The following is a 22,598-nucleotide window of genomic DNA, read 5'->3' on the forward strand; positions in this document are numbered from 1 at the left end:
TAATTACCTACATAGTACAGCTAATGCTTAGTATGAGGAGAAAGTAACCAGAAATGTTGAGAAATAAAATTCATATCTCCTCTATATATGCAACAGGGAGAAAAATGAAGACATTGTCACTATTTTTCTTTACATTTATATGTCATTTTGATTTCTTTACAGTTGTTTCTCAAAACTCGGCAACCAACCTAACTTGTTTCTTAAGCTACCGGCAGTATTGGAAAAGTCTTCCAGCTAATATCTATGGAAATTTCAGTTATCCAGATCATGGTTGTCCCAAAGGTGCTTTTTCAAGAGGCAACTCATATTTTTCTTTGAAGATGTTTCGCTTCCCATCCAAGAAGTTTCTTCAGCTCTGACTGGATGGTGTGGAATCAAAGGATTTATATTCCTTGTAGGCAGCTGCTCATTAGCAATGTGGTATATGCAGTACAATGCAGTGATATCTATTGGGACCCCGAAAACACAACTCCTCTGTTGTGATGCCTGCCCTCTGGAATAAGATTCTCCCTAAAATGTCACCATCACCATGACGGCATTCTGGACTGCCTTGAAGATCTGGGCTAGAATGCCTGAGCTCCTTATTGGGTCTCTGGGGTATCCTTTATTGGGCTGGATTTGCTATCATTTTTCATGGTTTTTTTCTGATTTTATATTTTGTTTTTATACTATGAGCCACCTAGAGTTGATTTGGAGTCGGGTGATGCCTAGGTTGAATAAATAAAAATTAAAATTAAAAAAGTATCTCTCTTTTTTTAAAAAAGGAAGGGTAACAATTGTAATATACACATTTGAAATAACTGAAGATAAATGTGAATCAGAACCCAGCATATTGTTGTGCCAAGTAATATAAGATGAGAGAGGAAAAAGAACTAGTCATTTCAGGTCTTCCATACTTTCGTTTATTCATCTTTATCCAGCTTTCTCTCTAATATAGATCCTAACATCTTCCCATCACTTTTTATTTTAAGAGGAAGAGGGCATGACTAACCTACTCTTTCTATCCTGTAAAATTTGCACCAAGGCAATTTTTCTGATATTTTTTATCTTTTTAAAATGATAAAAACATGTTAACAAGCATTTTAAAAATGGATAGGATTTGTACATTCTTGATATGAGGATGGCGTGAGATTTGGAAAAGGCCATAGAGATCACAGATTTTGTGCAATTCTAGCAGAGATTGAACATGTAAAATGGGTTGAGAGGAGAGAGAGGATAACTACAGGCTTCTTGTAGAAAATTACTCGGCGGTTGCTGATGGTTCATAAACCTGCTATGTAATGTTCCCAAGGGAAAAATGTGTCTTGGGCCCCACTGAATTCAGAGTTGTGATGGTGCAGTGGTTAGAATGTAGTATTGCAGGCTAACTCTGCTCACACTGCCAGGAGTTTAATTCCTTTGATCTTGACCAGCTCAAGATTGACTCAGCCTTCCATCCTTCTGAGATCAGTAAAATGAGGAGCCAGATTCTTGGGGGAAATATGCTGAGACTGCTGTAAAGTACTGTGAATAAGTGCTATATTAGGATTGCCAATGCAATCCTAAACTGCATTAACAGAGGGATACAATCAAGATAAAGTGAGGTACTAATACCACTCTATAAAGCCCTAGTAAGACCACACCTAAAGTACTGCATCCAGTTTTGGTCACCACACTATAAAAAAGATGTTGAGACTCTAGAAAAAGTGCAGAGGAGTGCAACCAGGATGATTAGGGGACTGGAGACTAAAACATATGAAGAACGGTTACATGAACTGGGCATGGCTAGTCTAGTGAAGAGAAGGACCAGGGGAGACATGATAGCCATCTTCCAATACTTGAGGGGCTGCCACAGAGAGGAGGGGGTCAAGCTCTTTTCCAAAGCACCTGAAGGCTAGACAAGGAATAATGGATGGAAACTGACTAAGGAGAGATTCAACCTAGAAATGAAGAGGAACTTTCTGACAGTGAGAACAATCAACCCATGGAACAGCTTGCCTTCAGAAGTTGTGGGAGCTTCATCACTTGAGACTTTCAAGAAAAGATTGGACTGCCATTTGTTAGAAATGGCGTAGGGTCTCCTGTTTGAACAGGGGATTGGACTAGATGACCTATAAGGTCCCTTCCAACTTTATTAATCTGTTAAAGAATTGTTGTTGCTATTCACCCAAACACTGTGAGAATATAAATGCTATCTGCTGGGAAAATATTAAATGGTGAATACTGGGAAGAGCAAAATTAAATAATTCTATCTCATTTAATATTCTGAGTTGCTTTTGTGATTTACTCTGTCCTGTCCTCTGCCCTAATTTATGGTACCCTGAGCAAACAGCATCCTAGGAATGGAAGGAGAGTAGAACACATTTCTGGTAGTTCCAATTAGGACAGAGATACCTCCTGGTTTAACTAGTGAGAAGACAGTGTTGAACACTTGTGAATACTTCTAAATAGTGTGAGTTGGAACTGAAAAATGTATTAAAGGGGCAATTGAACTTTGAGTCAATAAACCTGTGCAATTGCTTTTGAAATGCACTCTGTTGCCTTCTTGGTTAGTGTATCCACTGGGGACACAGCTCTTAAATTGGTTAAAGACTAGTCAGTCCAAGACTCTGCAGCAAAGCAGAATGGAGGAAAACAATGTAAATCTCAGAGAGTAAAGTGTTTTAGTATTCAGCCTGACATCATTTTAAAAGCCAAGTAAAACAATACATACTATTTGTAGCATCAAGGCATTAAATTATGGATGCTGTTTAGCCACCTGCCTTCCAGTAATACGCAATAAGGTGTTACCTTTATTGGTTCACTTTTCTGCCAGCATAGGAGCTTCCCGCTTTTAAGGGTATCATGGCTACCTTAAATCAAAATAAATCTAATTAATAATAGAGTGCATTTCAGACTGCTGTAAGCACTGTATTAATACAGAAGTACCCGAGAACATCATTTTTCTTGACAGCAAAAATGAACAAAGATTATTTTGAAACATTACTAGTCCATTTATTTGTTAACTATGAAGAATGTCATTCTGGAAAATGAGTCAAATAATTGTAATAAAGCTGCTAATAACTTGCAGATGGGTGGGGGGAGGGAGAACCAAGAGTATAGGAATACAAATCCTACGGTACTAAGAGTTCAATCTTAGACATGTCATCCTGTTTAAGTTCATGACACTTCCTCCCAGGTGACTCCTCCCAGAAGTGCAATTGGCTCTGGAATCTTCTTGGAACTGCTGCAAGGCCTGTGTTGTAGACTGGAGATATGTGGTGTCTTATCCCTCTCTCTCTGTTGAAAGAGGGCTCCTCAGTGATAACATAAATGGCCTCTTTTACCAATTGCACTCTGATTCAAGTGCAATTTGGCAAGGCTAAACCCCCAAGTGGCCTTAAGAGCTCCCAAAGAATGCTAACAACCAGATGACTGCAAATAAATACAATCATTCCTCCCCCCCCCACGACCTGACCATTAGGTCAGAACCAATCCTTCCATTCCTCCACCATCTAGTCTCAACTATCAGTATCTATCCTTCCATTCCCCACCATCACTACCGCCATCACAACGTGATGAAGTCTCTTGGAGGAGAAATGAAATGTTTTGTTCCTCTTCCTCCAGGGAAAAAAGCAATCCAGTTGTCTTTTGAAAAAGCACTATTGAGACAACTATGACCTGGATGAATCTCCACAGACATTCTATCGCAGGACATTTGCTCAGAACATCTCACTTGTCACTTCTGCCTTGAAGGTGATGATGCGACAAGGGAGATCAATTATGTAAAAGGTGTAAAAATGCCGCCTGAGTATTTATGCTCATAGAGAGGCTAATTATATGCTGAAGTCTGACCTCTAATTTTTTGAAATCTGACTTGCCCTTGAAAAAGGCTTCTACTTTTGTATTCCATTTTCACCATGTTATTGATTTTTTTTCTTTCAGCTGGGCTTTTCCAAATAAGGTATTGTTGTGAGGTGGTCAAAGTGCTGTATTTGTTGCTTACTTTTTCTATCATTTAGCAGACCCCTTGCTGCCCTGACTTTCTGATTTGAAAAAGCCCCAGAGGAGTTTCCTTATGCTGTCTTCTTCTCCTATGATATTCTGTGAAAGGTGGGAAGTCAAGAGGACTATAAGACAATAGAGAGATAGAAAAGATAGATAAATGTGGGAATATTGGAAGAAGTTTTAAGGACATGGATGGGAATGAAAGCATGAAGGGACAAAATTTCTAGAGACAATTTTATCTTTTGATAGTATTTCATTTGGTGACTGTTGCTGAAAGAAATCTGGAATGTATTTACCAGAATGTATTTATGATAGTTGCAACATCCCAGAGTCACAAAATCACCATTTGCCACTTTCCCAGCTGGTTTCCCATAAATCATATAAGTATATTATTTCTAATGACTATCATATTTTTTTAACCTATCATTTTTGTTGTTCAATCATTAAGTTGTGTCCAACTCTTTACAACCTCATGGACCATAGCATGCCAGGTCTCCCTGTCCTTCACTGCTGCCAAGAGTTTGCCCAAATTCATGTTCATTGTGTCAATGCTCATCAGCTGGCATCCCCTTCTTTTTGCCTTCAAACTTTTTTCCAATGAGTTCTCTCTTCTCCTTTGGTGGCCAAAGTATTTAAGCTTCTGCTTCAATATCAGTCCTTCCAGAGAATAGTCAGGGTTGATTTCCTTTAGGATTGACTGATTTGATCTCCTTATAGTCTGAAGGATTCTCAAAAGTCTTCTCCAACAGCATAATTCAAAGCTATCAATCCTTTGGTGCTCAGCCTTCCTTATAGTCCAACTCTCACAGCCATATATAACTACTGGGAAAAGCTAGAGTGATATTGTCTGAATATCTGAGGTTGTTGATATTTCTCTGGCTATCTTAATTCTGGCTTGTGATTAATCCAGACTGGCATTTTGCATGATGTACTCTGCATATAAATTAAATAACCAGGGTGATATACAGCCTTGTCATATTCCTTTCCCTATTTTGAACCAATCAATGCCTGGTTCTAATTGTTGCTTATAGACCCGCATACAGGTATCTCAAGAGATACCTGTATGTGGAGGAGACAGGTAAGCTGTCTGGTACTCCCATCTCTTTTTAAGAACTTGTCACAGTTTGTTCTGACTTACACAATCAAAGTCTTTAGTACAGTCAATGAAGCAGAAGTAGATGAAGCAGAAAGCAAGGAATACATTGCTTTCTCCATAATCCACTGAATGTTCGCAATTTGATCTCTAGTTCCTCTGCCTCTTTAAAATTCACCTTGTACTTCTGGTAGTTCTCAGTTCACATATTCCTGAAGCCTATCTTAACCGGTTGTATAAATACCATTATTTGCCCTGTACAGAAAGAGAAGATAGCAAGCATAAAAGGAAATGTGTAGGGAGATTTGATTGTTAAGACTCCCTGGGAAAGCATTTGGCAGAATTTTGATAGAAAGGATACAAGAGGAAACAATGAGCAAATTTTTTGAAGTGCAATGAAGCTTTATGCTAGAAGGGGATGTGTAGAGGAGTGTTTTCCTCTCTTGCAGTTCACTGAGAAATGTATGAATGTTAGAAATGTGATATTAGTGGGGAATATAGTGAGTCCACAAATTAGATAAAATTAAAAGCCAGGTAAAATTGATCTACAAGGATGAATAATTCCCTGTAAATACATGGAAAGTGTTTGGAAAATTTTCTTACTATTCTATTCACATAAAAGGAAGATAATCCTGAATCTATGATGAAACATACGTACCAATGAAAATTAGACTTAAAAATTGATCTGTTCCAGGTCTACGTTATTGTGAATCTTGATTGACCCTCCCATTTTAAATCAAAGTTTTTGGAGAGAAAAAAATATTCTAGGAAGCCTTTCAGATAAATATAGTCAGAACTGAAGAATTCTGACTTGTACATAGTGCAGCAAAGTGGCTCTGTGCCACTGATTTAACTATTTCTTTCTATTTCCACTTCCTTGAAGTAGCTTTGGAAGGCTTTTATACACAGAGTACTTTAGTCTGCTATAATGCTATGAGCAAGTAAATGAAAGCTGGATTAATTTAATATGAATGTCAGGGAACATTGCCTAAGGCAAAACCTTTTATTCTGGACTGAAAAATGGGAGCACTTTGTAAATATCTTTTTATGGATTTGTTGTGTGTCTCTCAAGAAAGTTATCCTATTTTTGGACTTCCCAACTCCCTGGCCAGTACCTTCATGAATGTGAACATACATTTACGTTGATATATTTCACTTTATTTTATAACATTGTACTTTTGATATCATTCCATTTTGTGTAATACATACATACTGTATTAGCCTGTACAATGAGAGCATATAGTTCCTTCAGTGTAGGAATTTGAAGTTATTATCTGGCTAATAAAATAAGAAGGAAATGTTTTTTTTCCTCATCCAAACTTTATACTTTATTTTAGAAGATTACAAAATCTAAACAGCAAATCAGAATGTACAACAACAACAAAATGAAACTAAACAGTCCAAGATTAAAAAAAAATCAAAAATAATAAGAAAAGAAAAAAACATTGTCCCCAAACTTATAAAGATCCTAAAAAAAGTAAAAACTTCTTTTATGGCTCTAATAAAAAGGATCTAGGCACATTAGGATACATTAACAAATCCACTATCTATGAAGAATTAATAAAATCATACAGAGACATTAAATATTGGGGGGGGGGATAGCTTTCTTTTCATCAATATTCTCCTAAACATAGTAGAAGAAATTTTGGTGTATATATTTAGAGAGTGTTACACAGGAATTTCTCAAGAAGGGATAACCACATTTTTGGGGATATATTTAATTACCTCCCAAATATAGTTTGGATATTTATTGGATCTATCTGTGACACTTCAAGTTATTGAACAAAACTATTAATGTAACTGTTTGTTAATGCTATTCTTTGTTCAGGCATAGGTAATGTACATGTGATTTATGAAGTAGGTTGGTCCTCTATTATGCATGTATCTATTTAATTCTCCAGAAGCATGAGGGTAAGAAGATAAGGAGGGAATCTAAGTTAGGAGTACATGAGATTGTTTTATCTGCTATAGGTCTCAATGCTGTTTTGGATGCTCTTCCTCTTCCTTATTCTTCCACCACTACCACCAGTAATAGCCCTCATCTTCCAAGTCGGCTGCTGAAATTTTCCAGAAAAACGTATTTTTCCATATTTCAGGCATTACTCAACCATCCCAACATTTCATGGCTTGAATAAGAAAAAATAAGCTAGGAGAACAGGTTGAGGAAACATTTATGGAAAGCAGATGGAATATCTGTGGAGGAGGAGGAGGAGGGTAGCTAATTGACAATAATGACTTCTTCAATTTTGTGTTGAAATGCTATTTTTCCTACTCAGATATTGCATGCATATTATTGTTAATTATATCTGAAAAAAAATTTATTTAAAACATTTTATTTCCAACCCCCCAAAAAACTCTTGACAATTCTTGCCCTGCTCCCTACTTTGCAATGTAAATTTAAGTTTTCACATATAATTTCACTCATAAATTCTCTACAATTTGCTCCTCCCATAATTTCTCACTGTTGTGTCTCCGTTTATTATTGGGGGTAAGTGGGATGGTGGGCATGGGACTGATGCAACTGGAACATGCAAAGAAATTGCATTGTAATTTCACCATCTGCTCCAAACTTGCTGAAAATGATGGAAGGGATACCTCTGGAACTAAAAATATTAAGAACATAACATAACATAACATAACATAACATAACATAACATAACATAACATAACATAACATAACATAACAAACAGTAACATAAACTTTAGCATTATCCCTAAATATAACCAAATATTCAAGCTTTGTTAGCAGAAACCTGACACCAATAAATTTCACACTAAAATTAACATTTTGCTATAGTCACAACTGGGCCATGCTTCTTTTAACTAATGTTTCTTTCATTCTTTTCTCTTTTTTTGGTGAAAAGACAATAACCTAGAAGCTAGAAAGTTACTATAAATCTCTTCCAATAGCCCTGCAAGAGGCAACTTTGCTAACTTAGTATCATAAATAAATGTTGTACAATACTATGTCAGGCTGGAACGGGCACCTTTTAAGAAAAGAAAATGCATAAACAGCTAGAAAAGCATTTCGTGCTATAAATTGCTTGCATTCAGTAGTTTCATATCAACCATAAATTTCAGTTTGGACATTCTGTCTCTGTGACTTGTAAAAGAAAACTGATTAGAATCGGTAAGCATCAATAATCTCATCCAACTTTTTACGATAGTGAAATGATCTGGATTTAAAATATTTTAAAGACTTCATTTGGAAGAGAATCCTTACCTGTATCAAAAGTGTCCTTATACCGTATTTATATCCTTCTGTCTTCAGAGAGTGGAAGGTTATTTAATACAATAAGCCTCTGACTATTAGAGGTAGACATTATTTTCATCGCTTTACCAATGATATCTCCTGCAACTCCTGTACTCTACACATTAAGTATATTCTCTGAGTGCCACAGGAGCGACAAGAAATTGAGGAAAAACTGCCTCACATTTCTGTTGCAGATTTTGGGGGGAATCTTTTGCAGAACTCCCTTTAGGAAATTTTAGGATTTAAACCATTATCTCATTAGAAAGTAATTGTCAAGCACAGGAAATCAGGAGTACAGATAGTTCAATTGAATATATAAGTTTATTGTGTGCTAAAGCTCTCTCCAAGAATATGAACTACCTACAGTCAAAACAAATTGGAGGTAGATTAGAATCAATGGAATTCAAGGTGGGCTGAACTTGGATCTCTTATGGGTGTGAAGAAAACTTAAGACTGATGATGCATTTGACCCCTTCCTCAGGCTTAGCCTGGTCATTTGTAATATTGATTAAGCAAGCCTGCCTGCCTTCCTTCCTTCCTTCCTTCCTTCCTTCCTTCCTTCCTTCCTTCCTTCCTTCCTTCCTTCCTTCCTAAAGTGGAAGATAATAATTATTTCCTTCACTAAATTAAGTCTTCTAATCCAAGGGAAGATGAGGAGCATTCATGCTAGATCCTTATATCTCAATGTGATTAGGGCAGTAGGAACAATGTGTAAAGCACAGAAACCAGAGTCCAGGGTCCACTATAGGATTATAGTAGAGCAGAAGGAAGAGCCGTTATTTATTGAAAATGAGTTTATTGTAAGATGAATCTTCCAGCCTTCAGCAATTGAAAAAAAGGAGTTAAACTGAAGTCCCCTGAATAATTTACTTCACAATGAACACTCACTGAAGTGTAAACAAGAGGTGTGTGTGTGTGTGTGTGTGTGTGTGTGTAAGCGTGGTTGTGAAATTCATGATTTGACCTTTTTCCACATCTCCAAATGAGTTCTCTCATCCAATTTGTGAACTGCAAGGGCTACTCCAAGCAATGCTTTTTATTTCTGAAATGACTGATTTTCTAATTTTTAAATTTGTTTATATGCATGTATCTGAGTTGTTATTTATTTATCATTGGATTTATCTAGCTATACTGTTTCTCTGTTTCTATTTTATTGTACTGTACTTTGTCTAATGAAAACATTTATTATACTGTTTGGATATATTGTCAATATGTGTGTGTTTGTGTATGTTTGTGTACTGTTTATTATGAGCTATTAGGCGACACAAAACAGCATTTGAAAATCATCTTGCAAATATTGTTAAAATCAACCAGAGAAAATAGATATAGTTTCGAGTTAGACACTAAACAGAGAAGTGTATAGGTGTTTCTAATTATAACCAAGAAATGACAAATTTCACCAAGAAATGACAAATAAGTATTCTTTATGCATATCAAAACATGTTTTATACGAAGTGGTTTACCAGATGAGACTCATTATGGCCTACTATATAAAGGACCCATGTACATATATGCGCACTTGGAAACTCATTTGCAAAAAAATCTTTTGACAGAGTACACATTGATTGAATACTGTACTTTCTGCCAATTTAACTATTGAAATATTGAGTGGAGATTATCTCTTCTCTTCTCTTCCCTTCCCTTCCCTTCCCTTCCCTTCCTTTGTTCCTTTCCTTTCCTTTCCTTTTTTTCCAGTCATTTGGCCACTCCCTGCAAAAGGGGTGGGGGGAGGAGACTTTGTGGTAGTTGCCTAGCAACTTCATTACTTTCATTGCCTGCCAGAGGTAAGCTGCAGAATAGTAAATAAAAAGGGAAATTGGCTCCTAGCTGGAGATGAGAAGTAACCTTGGCTCAGCTAGGTGAGGAGCCAAGTGCTTGAAGAAGAGAGCGAAAAACCACATTTTTTTGTGCATTGCTTGATGCCTAGAAAGATATATGACCACATGCTCTTTCCTTAAAATAGTGTGGAGACTGATACTGAGACCGATATCATGTATTTCCTAAAAACATATACATAGTGATTATATGAAAAAAAACATTCTGCATACTACATGTTTACAAACCTGTGAATGAATAGATCTACTATTTGCTGGGGGAAAATATTATAAAGTACTCTCCTTTAAAATTCAGGAATAGCTTCCTTTACAACAAATCAATATTGCAAGCAGATCTCTGGCGGAGGCTAAGAATGAGGCCTTCTGTAAATTTTATGCACAGTGCCTGATTATAAAGAAAATCTATAACTGAGTGCTATGCCTTTGAGTGTATAAGCCAAACTTAGACTAAATCCATTTGAAAAATAGTCAACAAATCATCTTGTTGTTGCTAAACATTATAATGTAGTGGTTTCTCCCTTGTCTTATTTATATATAAGCACTGTCTTCTCAATTAAATTTCTAAAAGTCCAATGTTGATTAGATTCATAATTTAGTGCACACCATTTGTATTCTTCCCTATCTATCAGGTTTCCTATTCAGCATTACTGTCAGGTGGGCCTCCGTTTTTGTTTTGTTTTTTTAGTTTCAGTTTAGTATCTTTCAGATATCTGTTTTCTTGGTATGGAGGTTTAAAACTGGGGTGGTTTATGGCTTGAAAGCACATCCTCTGCCATTTTTTTTTTAACTTTTGGGATTTTTTTAACTTTCTAACTTTTAACGCTGTTTTTAATATTTGTTCTAACTATGTTTCTTTTTATGGTTTTAAGAGTCACTTAGGTGAGATGATTGGCATAGAAATTTAATAGATAAAATATAAAATAAATACAATAAAATTCAGAAGAAATGGTAAGCTAGAGTAATTAAAGGCATGAGTTTATAGCAACACTATTCACCAGTTTTCCCCATATCTTTATGTTTCTGCAAATCATCTTTGCTTCTCTCATGCCTACACATTACTACATAACTTGCTTTTTAATTCTTTAAATTTTTTACATTTCTCTCTTTTAGGATCTCTCTACTATTACATTCAGGCATAATTTTCTCAGTCTTCTGCTTTTCTCAAACCACCCATTTCTCCTTTCATATATTTGTTTTGCAATTCAGTTCTCATTCATTTTCTTCCTATAACCAAACCACTTTTCAAATTGGTCACTTATTTTTGTATTCTGTCCACATTCAATTCAACTCACATACAGTCTTGACCTTATCTGTTCTGGTTTTAGCATATATACACTTCCTACGTAATACCTTCCCATTGCATTCAATGTCCTTTTATGTTACCTCTACCATACTTAATTCTAACTTCTATATAACAAAAATGGTTAGGAGCTTGATGTTATACGTAGCTTTTTTTGCTTTGTTAAACTAGCACCCATTCTTTACAACACACCACATCCTAGCCTGTTTCCCCCCAAATAAGACATCCCCTGATAATAAACCCAATTGGGCTTTTGAGCACATGGCAATAAAGCCAAGCACTTATTTCAGGGTTCAAAAAAATATAAGACAGGGTCTTATTTTCAGGGAAACATGGTAACATACCTTTCTACCAGTATTTGTATATATTAAATTTTCTCCATTCATGTTAGCATCTTTATTAAGCATCATATAAATACACAAATGCAACTCCTTGCTCTAGTTTTTCATCCCTTATGTATAATTGCAATTAATTACCTCTCAGTCAAACACAACCATGTTGGTCTTTGGTACACCCATTTACAGATGCACCTTCCTTATTGTATTGTACAGTCTGTTTAACGTGCATTGCAAGCCCAGGTTCTAGGCCAACCATATGGATCATCTGCTTACAAATATGTAAGTATATTAAGATCCCCAATCAACTAATCTGTAACATCAGAGATTTTTCCTATCCATTTTTTCCAAGATACATAATACTTTCTGAGTGTCCAACATACCACATTCCAGGGGTGGGTTCTACTTACCTTTACTACCAGTTTGCAACAGGATCGTGCATGCGTGCTCGCTTTGCTCATACACGCGCTTTGCTTCTGCGCATGCGCAGATTGCTTCTGATGACATCAGGGTCAGTGGGTGGAGCCTCCCACCGGTTTTGCTACCGGTTTTATAGAACCGGTCCAAACTGGGGGCAACACACCACTGCCACATTCCCATACAGATCTCTAGAGTATTCCTTCCACCATTATCTCATTGTAGTTGCATCCCTAATTATTATATCATGTTTATTTTTAATTCTGTTCATTCGGCTAGAGACTTTGTGCTCCTTTTATCAAAATTGCTGAGTGCTTTCTTAGTTCTTTTTTAATCTTAACCATTCATATTCTCTTTAATTACTTTATTGTAACTGTCTTTGTCTCTGTATTCACATATCTTTCTCTCATAATTTATTGCAGCAATCATTTATTAAATTATATTTCCTTTGTGCAGTTTTTTTACTTCATCATTTTCAAAACATTCTTTTTCATACTTCCCATTGTAGTAATGCCATATATTTCTGTGGTGCTCTGTGCATAATTATTTTCACCCGGTTCCATGTGATTTCCATATTCTCTTTCCTTACAACTGCTTTCCATTCCTTCTACTGAAAGATTAATCTATCTTCAAATATTTTTTATCTACAGGACTTTCTTTGCTTGCAAAAGTTCTGTTTTTAGTGCCTTCTTTCCTTTTTTCTGTTCATTTTGCCAAGGTCCACTCATGATATTTTCATAAGGCAGTCTATTTCAGAACATCTCACAATTTCCTTGATCTTCACAGTTGCCTCAGTCTTTAATCAGAAACAATTTACTCAACCACACATGAATAGAATAGAACAGAACAGAACAGAATAGAATAACAGAGTTAGAAGGGACCTTGGAGGTCTTCTAGTCCAACCCCCTGCTTAGGCAGGAAACCCTATACCACTTTAGACAAATGGTTATCCAATATCTTCTTAAAAACTTCCAGTGTTGGAGCATTCAAAACTTCTGGAGGCAAGTTGTGCCACTGAATAATTGTTTTAACTGTCAGGAAATTTCTCCTTAGTTCTAAATTGCTTCTCTCCTTGATTAGTTTCCACCCATTGCTTCTTGTCCTACCCTCAGGTGCTTTGGAGAATAGCTTGACTCCTTCTACTTTGTGGCAGCCCCTGAGATATTGGAACACTGCTATCATGTCTCCCCTAGTCCTTCTTTTCATTAAACTAGACCAGTGGTTCTCAACCTTCCTAATTCTTTAATACAGTTCCTCATATTGTGGTGACCCCCAACCAGGGGTGGGTTCTAAATTTTTTTACTACCTTATTTTGTGGGCATGGCTTGGAGGTCATGTGACTGGGTGGGTGTGGTTAGCTGGTCATGTGACCGGGTGGCCATGGCTATGTGTATAGGGACTACTCAGAGGACTGAAAAAAGTCATTTCTGACAGGTCCTCGCACTTTTGACTGGTCCTCACACTTATGACCATCCTCACATTTATGCCCATGCAGCATTCTTAACAACCATGTCACTCATTTCACAACTGCTTCTCTTCACCATGGTGACAAGATAGGGCAAAAACGTAAAATGTGAGGACAGTCGTAAGTTCGAGGACTGGTCAAAAGTGCGAGGACCAGTCAAAAATAACTTTTTCAGCCCTCTGAGTAGTCCATATGCACAAAAGGACTACCCAGAGGGCTGAAGAAAGTGATTTCTGACAGGTCCTCGCACTTTTGACCGGTCTTCGCACTTATGACTGGTCATCATTTATGCCCATTGTAGCATTCTTAACAATGTGTCACTCATTTCACAACTGCTTCTCTTCACCATGGTGACAAGATAGGGCAAAAACGTAAAATGTGAGGACAGTCATAAGTTCGAAGACTGGTCAAAAGTGCGAGGACCAGTCAGAAATAACTTTTTCAGCCCTCTGAGTAGTCCATATGCATAAAAGGATACAGCAATAGAGAAGGATGAAGGAAGGGAAGGGAAATTAGAGTAGGAGGGAGGGTAAGAGAGGGAAGAAGAGAGGAGGAGAAGGAGAAAGGAAGAGGAAGTAGGGAGGAGAAGAAGAGGGGGAGGAAGAGAAAGTAAGAAGGAAAGAAAAGAGAGAGGTGGTAGGTTTGAGGAGAAAGATTGCTGTACAATAAAAAAGATGAAAGGGAAGAAAGCCAACCCCAAACAAATATAAAGATATTAAGATAAAGAATGAATTGTTAAACTTTAAAGAATAAAAGAGAACAAATATGAATAAATAACAATAATTAGAAACACACATACAAACATACAATGTATTTTCTTTGAACAGAGTATTTGGCCGGTTCATAAATTTAAACAGTGTTTAGTCATTTCAATTAAATTTACAATTTCTATATTTCCTTTTTGCCATATTTATTCCTCATCTATTTTTGTAAAAAACCAATATTACCCTCATCCTCATCTCTAATCTTAATCAAATTCAATTTTTCCCTTCTATTCTATATTATACTCCTTCCCATTGTCATCTATTTTTATATCCATCCTCACATTGGTTAATTATGTAATATTACAGTTGTTTAATATGAATTCAACATTTTAATATAAATCAATTAGTTATATAACTACCTTTTTTGTATATTAATCAATATGAACATGAATATTCCAATTATTTCCATGCAATCCAATTTCTTACAAATCAATTAATTATATTTACCAATAATAATAAACCAAATAATTTCCCCCATATATTCCTCCAAACCACAACTTAACCATTTCTGCTTTCAACACAATATACAATTAATAGTATCTCAATTATTACAATTCCCTAGTTAAATAGAGCTTTTTTTCTTTTGTGTTTTAAAATCTCCTCTTTTTCCCTAAATTTCCCGTTTGTTTGCACCTACCTTTGAGGAAAAAGAAATCTGCCTGCCTAATTTTCCAACGTGCAAAGCCAACAGCCTGCTTTACTTTCTCTTTCGTTTTTCAGTATAGCTAGGGGGAAAAAATCTGCACTCTTTCCAAGCAAGCAGCAGAGCTCTGAGCAAAACAGCTGAGAGCAAATCAGCTGGGGGTCGGGAGCCGATCTATGCAAGGGCTAATTAGCCTATGCTGAAGCTCCGGGGGCCAATAAAATTACAAAAAAACACCGAACCCTTTGTTAAATTGCTGGCTCCCCCGCCCCTCGCCCACCACTATTTATTGGCAATAAATAGTGGTGGGGAGGGGCGGGGCAAGCCAGCAGTTTAACAAAGGGTTCGGCTGCACCACTGGCTATAGGGCGGCCCTTTGAAGCCCCGCGGCAAGAATTTAAACAGTTTTTTTTCCTCTAGCCATCGGAGGCAGCAATAGATTGGGGGTAAACGAACGGCCGGCGATCCAACAGAGCAGAGAGTGAGGGTGAGTGAAGGCATGGGGGAGGGGGAGAGAGGGCTTTGGCGACCCCTGTGAAATGGCCGTTCGACCCCCAAAGGGGTCGCGACCCCCAGGTTGAGAACCGCTGAACTAGACATACCCAGTTCCTGTAACAGTTCTTCATGTTTTAGCCTCCAGTCGCCTAATCATCTTTGTTGTTCTTCTCTGCACTCTTTCTAGAGTCTCCATATCTTTTTTACATCGTGGCAACCAAAACTGGATGCAGTATTCCAAGTGTGGCCTTACCAAGGCATTATGAAGTGGTATTAACACTTCAGGTGATCTTGATTCTATCCTTCTGTTTATGCAGCCTAGAACTTTGCTGACTCATATTTAAATGATTGTCTGCTAGGACTCCAAGATCCCTCTCACAGTTACTACTATTGAGCAAAGTACCAAACAATAAATACAATAAATTTCAGAAGAAATGGTAAGACAGAGTAAAGACATGAGCTTATAGCAATACCATTCACTAATTTTCCCCATATCTTTATATTTCTGCAAATCATCTTTGCTTCCCTCATGCCTACACATTACTACATAACTTGCTTTTTAATTCTTTAAACTTACATTTCTCTCTTCTAGGATCTCTCTACTACTACATTCAGGCATAATTTTCTCAATCTACTGCTTTTCTCAATCCACTCATTTCTCCTTTCATATATTTGTTTTGCAATTCAGTTCTCATTCATTTTCTTCCTATAACCAAACCACTTTTCAAATTGGTCACTTATTTTTGTATTCTGTCCACATTCATTCAACTTACATACAGTCTTGACCCTATCTGTTCTGGTTTTAGCATATATACACTTTATTTTATTTTATTGGTTCGATTTATATGCCACTCTTTTCCAGAGACCCAGGACGGCTTACAATGCGTTAAGCAATAGCCTTCATACTTTTGTATATACCTGCTTAGTAGGGCTTTCGCCCCCCCCCCAGCAGTGTTCTTTTTTATACAAAGTCAGCCTATTGCCCCCACAAACCGGGTCCTCATTTTATCTACCTCGAAAGGATGGAAGGCTGAGTCAACCTTGAGCCTGGTGAGATTTGAACATGCAGTAATTTGAACAAGCTGGTGTTACTTAACAGTGCTTTAGTCTGCTACGCTACCAAGGCACCACTTCCTACATAATACCTTCCCATTTCTATACAGAAATGCATGAATATTTGCACTATCACTTATCTTTATATTTAGCCTCATGTTTTTCAGTAAGTCATCCCCATTTAAAAATACAGAACCTACCTAATATTTTTTTCCAAGGTACTAGCTAAAATTTAAGTTTGCACTGGATGTAATAGAACATCTTGGACAGACCCCATTTTGTTCCTTGATAACATATACACTTCAAAGCAACCAGAATAAATGGATCAAAAGTATTCTTCCACAATTTTTGAATGACAGAAATCCCTAGTGGTGACAATAATATCCTTATTTTTTAAAAAATCCTAGGGCAATATATTCTCTAGGATTTAATTGAAGTATGGCATCCAGGGAAGCTGCAGCTCACTAGAAAGGTATAAATCCTTGGCCACCATGTAACTAAATAAATGTACAAGTAACACAAGCCACACATGTGAATGTCACTGAAATTCTTTTCTCGTCTGAAACAATTTCTGAACCAATTGTCTTTCCTCAAATAGAATGAGTCTGGTATGACGACAACAAAGAGAATTTCTCTTTCTCAAACCTCAAATCACTGCAGAGGGTGTCTGTGGATGCCTTTAAACTGAACGCTTTTCTACATAAATTCCATAATTTATTTATTTATTTTAGATTTTTATACCGCCCTTCTCCTACTGGACTCAGGGCGGTGAACAGCCAAGAATAAAAATATCACATGCAAAATTTAAGATTAATTTTAAAAGAATTAAACAAGTTTTGGCCCAATATAAAATTTAAAACACCCCAACTAAAATCAATTTATAATTAAAAATATCTAAAAATATCTAAGAGGTGGGGGGGTCAAGTCAGCCGAGCTTGATGAAATAAAAAAGTTTTAAGGCCACGGCGAAAAGCACGGAGATCTGGGATCCTACGTATCTCTGGGGGCAGGTTGTTCCAAAGGACAGGTGCTGCCACAGAGAAGGCCCTCCCCCTGGGGATCGCCAGCCGACATTGCCTGGCCGACGGCACCCTGAGGAGTCCTTCTCTGTGGGACCATACTGGCCGGTGGGAGGCTATCGGTAGCAGAAGGCGGTCCCGTAAGTACCCAGGCCCTAAGCCATGGAGTGTTTTAAAGGTGGTAACCAACACCTTGAAGCGCACCCAGAAGACCGCCGGGAGCCAATGCAGCTCATGCAGAAGAGGTGTCACATGGGAGCGCCCCATCGCTCCCATAATCCCCCGCGCGGCCACATTCTGCACCAGTTGGAGCCTCCGGGTGCTCCTCAAGGGGAGCCCCATGTAGAGAGCATTACAGTAGTCTAGGCAAGAAGTGATGAGTGCCTGAGTGACCATGCGTAAGGAGGCATAAGGCATCTCAGCCAGTGGCGGGTTGCCCCCGCTTCGGACCGGTTCTCAAGAATTGGTAGTAAAACCGGCAGGAGGCCCCGCCCACTGCCCCGGATGTCATCATCAGCGATCTGCACATGCGCAGAAGCAAGGCGCACATGCAATCCCATTGTGAAGTAAAGGTAAGTAGAATCTACCCTTGATCTCAGCACCTTTGTTGATTTCGAACTACATTTTTGTTTCACCATTACTCTATTTCAAAGTAGCACACTTTCTCACATGTGATGTTTCTAGGAAAACCATCCTATTTAGATGATGTGGCAATAACAGCTCTGGAAGCAATATTTCTATTGCTTAACAGTTAGAGATATACGTGTAAAATAACTCCTCTAGGAATGTTAAAACTCTCTGGGAATGTTAATATATATTACAAGATGCATAGCTAAAAGAATAATAAAGAACCTGAAGAAATTATTATTTGATTTAAATGACTGGTTTAATGTATATCTCATGATAATCTGCAAATGGGTCAGACATTTTAATACAACTGGATTACAGAGACAATTGTGCTAATTTTCGAACACTAATACAAAATCACTGACTTCCAACTTTCTATTTATTTATAGAGCAATCACTTAGGGAGAAGATGTCTCCCCCATGTCTTACTTGTTGACTAGTTTTGGTGGATTCCATTACTGCCTTAAGATTCCAGTGCAGATACTTTGTTGTACACTTGGATGCTTTTAGTTCCTTTGAGTTTAAGAAATATAAAGCAGTGACTACCATCTAGTCACTTCCTAAGATCGAAGAAAACACTCTAAGTAAGGCAAGGAATCAGACTTTTTTAGAAATGGCTGGGATTCCTACCTTTGTTATTTTTATTTTTTATTTATTTTTTTATTATTATTCACATTTCTATGCCGCCCACTTTCCGAGGACTCTGGGCGGCTTACATCAAAGACAGTATACTAAATAGCATATTGCCCCCAACAATCTGGGTCCTCATTTTACCCACCTTGGAAGGATGGAAGGCTAAGTCAACCTTGAGCCGGTGAGATTTGATCCACTGATCTGCTGAACTAGCAGTCAGCTGAAGTAGCTGTAGTACTGTACTCTAACCACTGCACTACCTCGGCTCTTTAACCTTTCCTTGTTAACCTCTCCTTGTCTAACAATATTAGAAAAGTCATAGTGGATCAGCCCAAAAAACCCTCTGACCCCCTTGTTCAACAACCTATTTCCTACAGTAAAAGGAGTCGTGTGGATTTTACTCTGCTAGTCATTGCCAACTATAGGGGGTGGTGCTCAACTCCATTTCAAGGCTGTTGACTCCATGCTATCTGAAGACATTTCTATGGCCATGTGGTCAGCATGATGTCACAGAGTGCTGTTACCTTCACACTGAAGTGGTACCTATTTATCTACTTGCATTTGTATGTTTTCGAACTGCTAGGTTGGCAGGAGCTAGGTGGAAGGCTCACCCTGTTGTGTGGAGCTCGGATCTCGAATCAGGTCTGCTGGCTTTCCAACCAACAGCCCACATCTTAACCGCTGAGCTACCACACCTCCCCATCTCCTACAGTACCCAGTAAGATACTGTACTGTAGGAGAGTCCAAACAGAACATGTTAAGTTAAGTTGGGCGAAATGAGGAGGTAGAAGCAAGCTCTTCAGTGACAACAGCTCTTTAATTCACAGTGTGAATCCAGCAAAGCCTACAGGATAACAGTTCCCCTTATATACTTCTCCGGCCAGGGAGTTAGCCAATCACCAATGTGCTATTGTTCTTTTAAACTTCCTGCCAAAACCATATACATTACAGAACATGATGGCAATAGTAGGTATGTCCTGGCAATGGGAGAGGAACACTACGTCTGATGCTAGATAGAAATAAATGTAACTATGATAACTGGGATTCATAGCTTTGTATTTTGAATCAAGAAAGCTGATTCACCTCTTTAGTTTCTACCTTAGGTATGCAAGGCAGGCCTCAGGCCTAGCAAGGCAAATGTAATCCAAAACACTCTATGTGAAAGATTCCAAAAAAAATGGTGACTATTCAGTGGGATAACTTTTTCATACAATTCACTCACCCACAGACTTTCTATGTTATGGACCACAATATTGCGATTTAAATTCCTCATAATGACACTGAATATTCCCTCAGTAATTGATTCAATACTTAACTGAAAGAATCTCCTTGCATGGTCTTTGGATTAATTTAGACTCTTACATAATATTATTAAAATCATTAAAGTCAATTATTATCTTAGTGGGACAATGAAGTGGCAAAAGAGAAAGTTAATCTTTAACTTTCTTCCCAGCAGCACTCTGGTAATTACATTAGTAATTCAGAACATCATCATATGCATTGTCTTAGGAAACCTTGCACCTCAATATGGATTTGAGTCTAGCTCATACTAATTACATGGGGGGGAGGGCGGGAGGGAGAGAAATCCAAATTTACATGTAGTCCTTTTAAGAAAAAGTGAAAATCTCTATAAGGTTTAGTGTAATTTTTTAAAAGATATATACTTGTTTCGCAATAGTAAAATCAAATGTGTGAATATCCAAATTATGAGTTGGAAAAGCAGGGTGGGATCCAAAATAGTAAGCCCTTCTCACTATTTGGGGGGGGTGTCAAAATGAATATGTGGTAATATCTAATTTTGTAAATGCTGTAGATTCAGTCTACAGGTAGATCAGGAGATTCTGGCTGGCTGTAAATAGATATAAAGACACATTTGCATTCCATAGAGCCCCATGTTTGACCAGGACACATGTTTTTCATGCATTTGCAGAAAAAACTCACCCAGCTACTCTGTCTCGCATGCTTTCTGAGAGAGATGTTCATATATCATTGGAGTAGATCTCATTTTTTCAGCGGCAGAAGCCAATGTGTTGCTTGTTGAGCTCCAGGCAAACAACATTGTTAGTGACTCACTCATTAACACTGTCTGGTACCGAGGAACTGTTTAGAAAGACGTCCCTCCCACACAGGAACTAAGAAGAGTGACTTTGCCAGTGCTCTGCAGAAGCACCACTTACCATATGGAAGATACTAATAATAAAGTGCTGGGAAAATTCTGAAGATACTGTATGTTCCCTTACTGAGACTTTACAAGATCCAAATACTTAGATCTTAGATTCTAGACTTAGAATCAACATTAAGAAAGTTTTGGTAATATTGTATAATATCAGTATTCAAATTAATAGATGCTTAACAATATACTTGTCATTTATTTGGAGATGGATTGGCGAGGGAGGGCACTTTAAAATATTAAGCATGAATGAAACAATCTGTGTTTACAGATTGCCTTTGTCACAAGTCATTTTGGAGGAATGACAGTGGCACTCTCCAATATAGACAATGAATGGGAGAATCATTAGTGACAGACAGTATCACACTTCCACACTGTCTTTTTGTCTTTTTAGTGCAGCTGACCTATATACTTTGGAATTAAACTTCTTAACTCAAATATGTAGGCCATACATGAGAATTTCCCTACTGAGAAGTTCAGCTAGAACGTTCCAAGAATAGCCCAGTCCAAATCCTCTGATTTAGAACTGCAGAGAAAGAAGTGTGGCTAAGAAATGAGGTTTCAATTCATCAGAATTTTGCATCATTTCTTGATGCATTTTATTGCATAATAGCCCCCTCAAAGCTCCTGTAGTAATATAGAATTTCTCATTGAAAAACTTCCATTAAAGAGAGCAACATTTGCTTATGCATTTTTTCTCTTCTCTTACCCAGGTCTCACTCTGGTTTACATTTCAAACTACCTCCTACACAACACATGACTTTTTATCTGTTATCTTCCTCTCACATTTCTGGTCTTGAAAGAATTTCAGTTCAATTAGCAGCCAATGATTTCATTATCTTTCCTTGTAAGGTTTTTGTTATGTATGTAGATTTTTGGGCGGGCAGTTTGAATTAACTGACCATCAGCTGATTGGCTGACCACCACAGCTGCAAGGTATATAAAGGGAGCTGTTTTTCCTGGTCAGTTGCTGGGTTCTCACCCTACAATAAAGAGCTGTTGTCACTCACTGCCTGGCTTGCTGCATCCTCATTCACCCAACTTAACAGTTTTATTCCATAAACAATTTTGGGAGTGATTCTTTGAGAGACTTGCAGAGAAGTACATTATGTAAAATATTGTCAAGCATAATTTTACACTGCCCTTTGGTTCCAATATATCAAACACAGTGGATGTGTCCCTAGGCACTAACCAATATGTATATAGGCATCCCTTGTAATAGTGTATGATACTCGGCCCAGGAGAAAACTCATTTAACACATTTAAATAAATAAACTCGTTTATATTTCCCATAAATTCATTTAAATTTATATTTTCTGAATATATACTTCAATCAGAATATATTCACCTCTGCCCTTTTCTGGATATTGTGATATAGTTTGCAATTGAAAAAGATATGCCTTAGAATCGTTTAGAGGGAAAATACTTGCACAGAAACAAAATTAAGTGCAGAGAACGTATTTACATATTAAGGGAACTTGCTTTGAAAAAATGTCTGTATTATGAAAACTGCATACAGAAATGTTATAA

The sequence above is a fragment of the Pantherophis guttatus genome, chromosome 1 (genome assembly GCF_059756535.1).
Source record: "Pantherophis guttatus breed Tessera chromosome 1, ASM5975653v1, whole genome shotgun sequence".
In the NCBI taxonomy this organism is placed as follows: Eukaryota; Metazoa; Chordata; class Lepidosauria; order Squamata; family Colubridae; genus Pantherophis; species Pantherophis guttatus.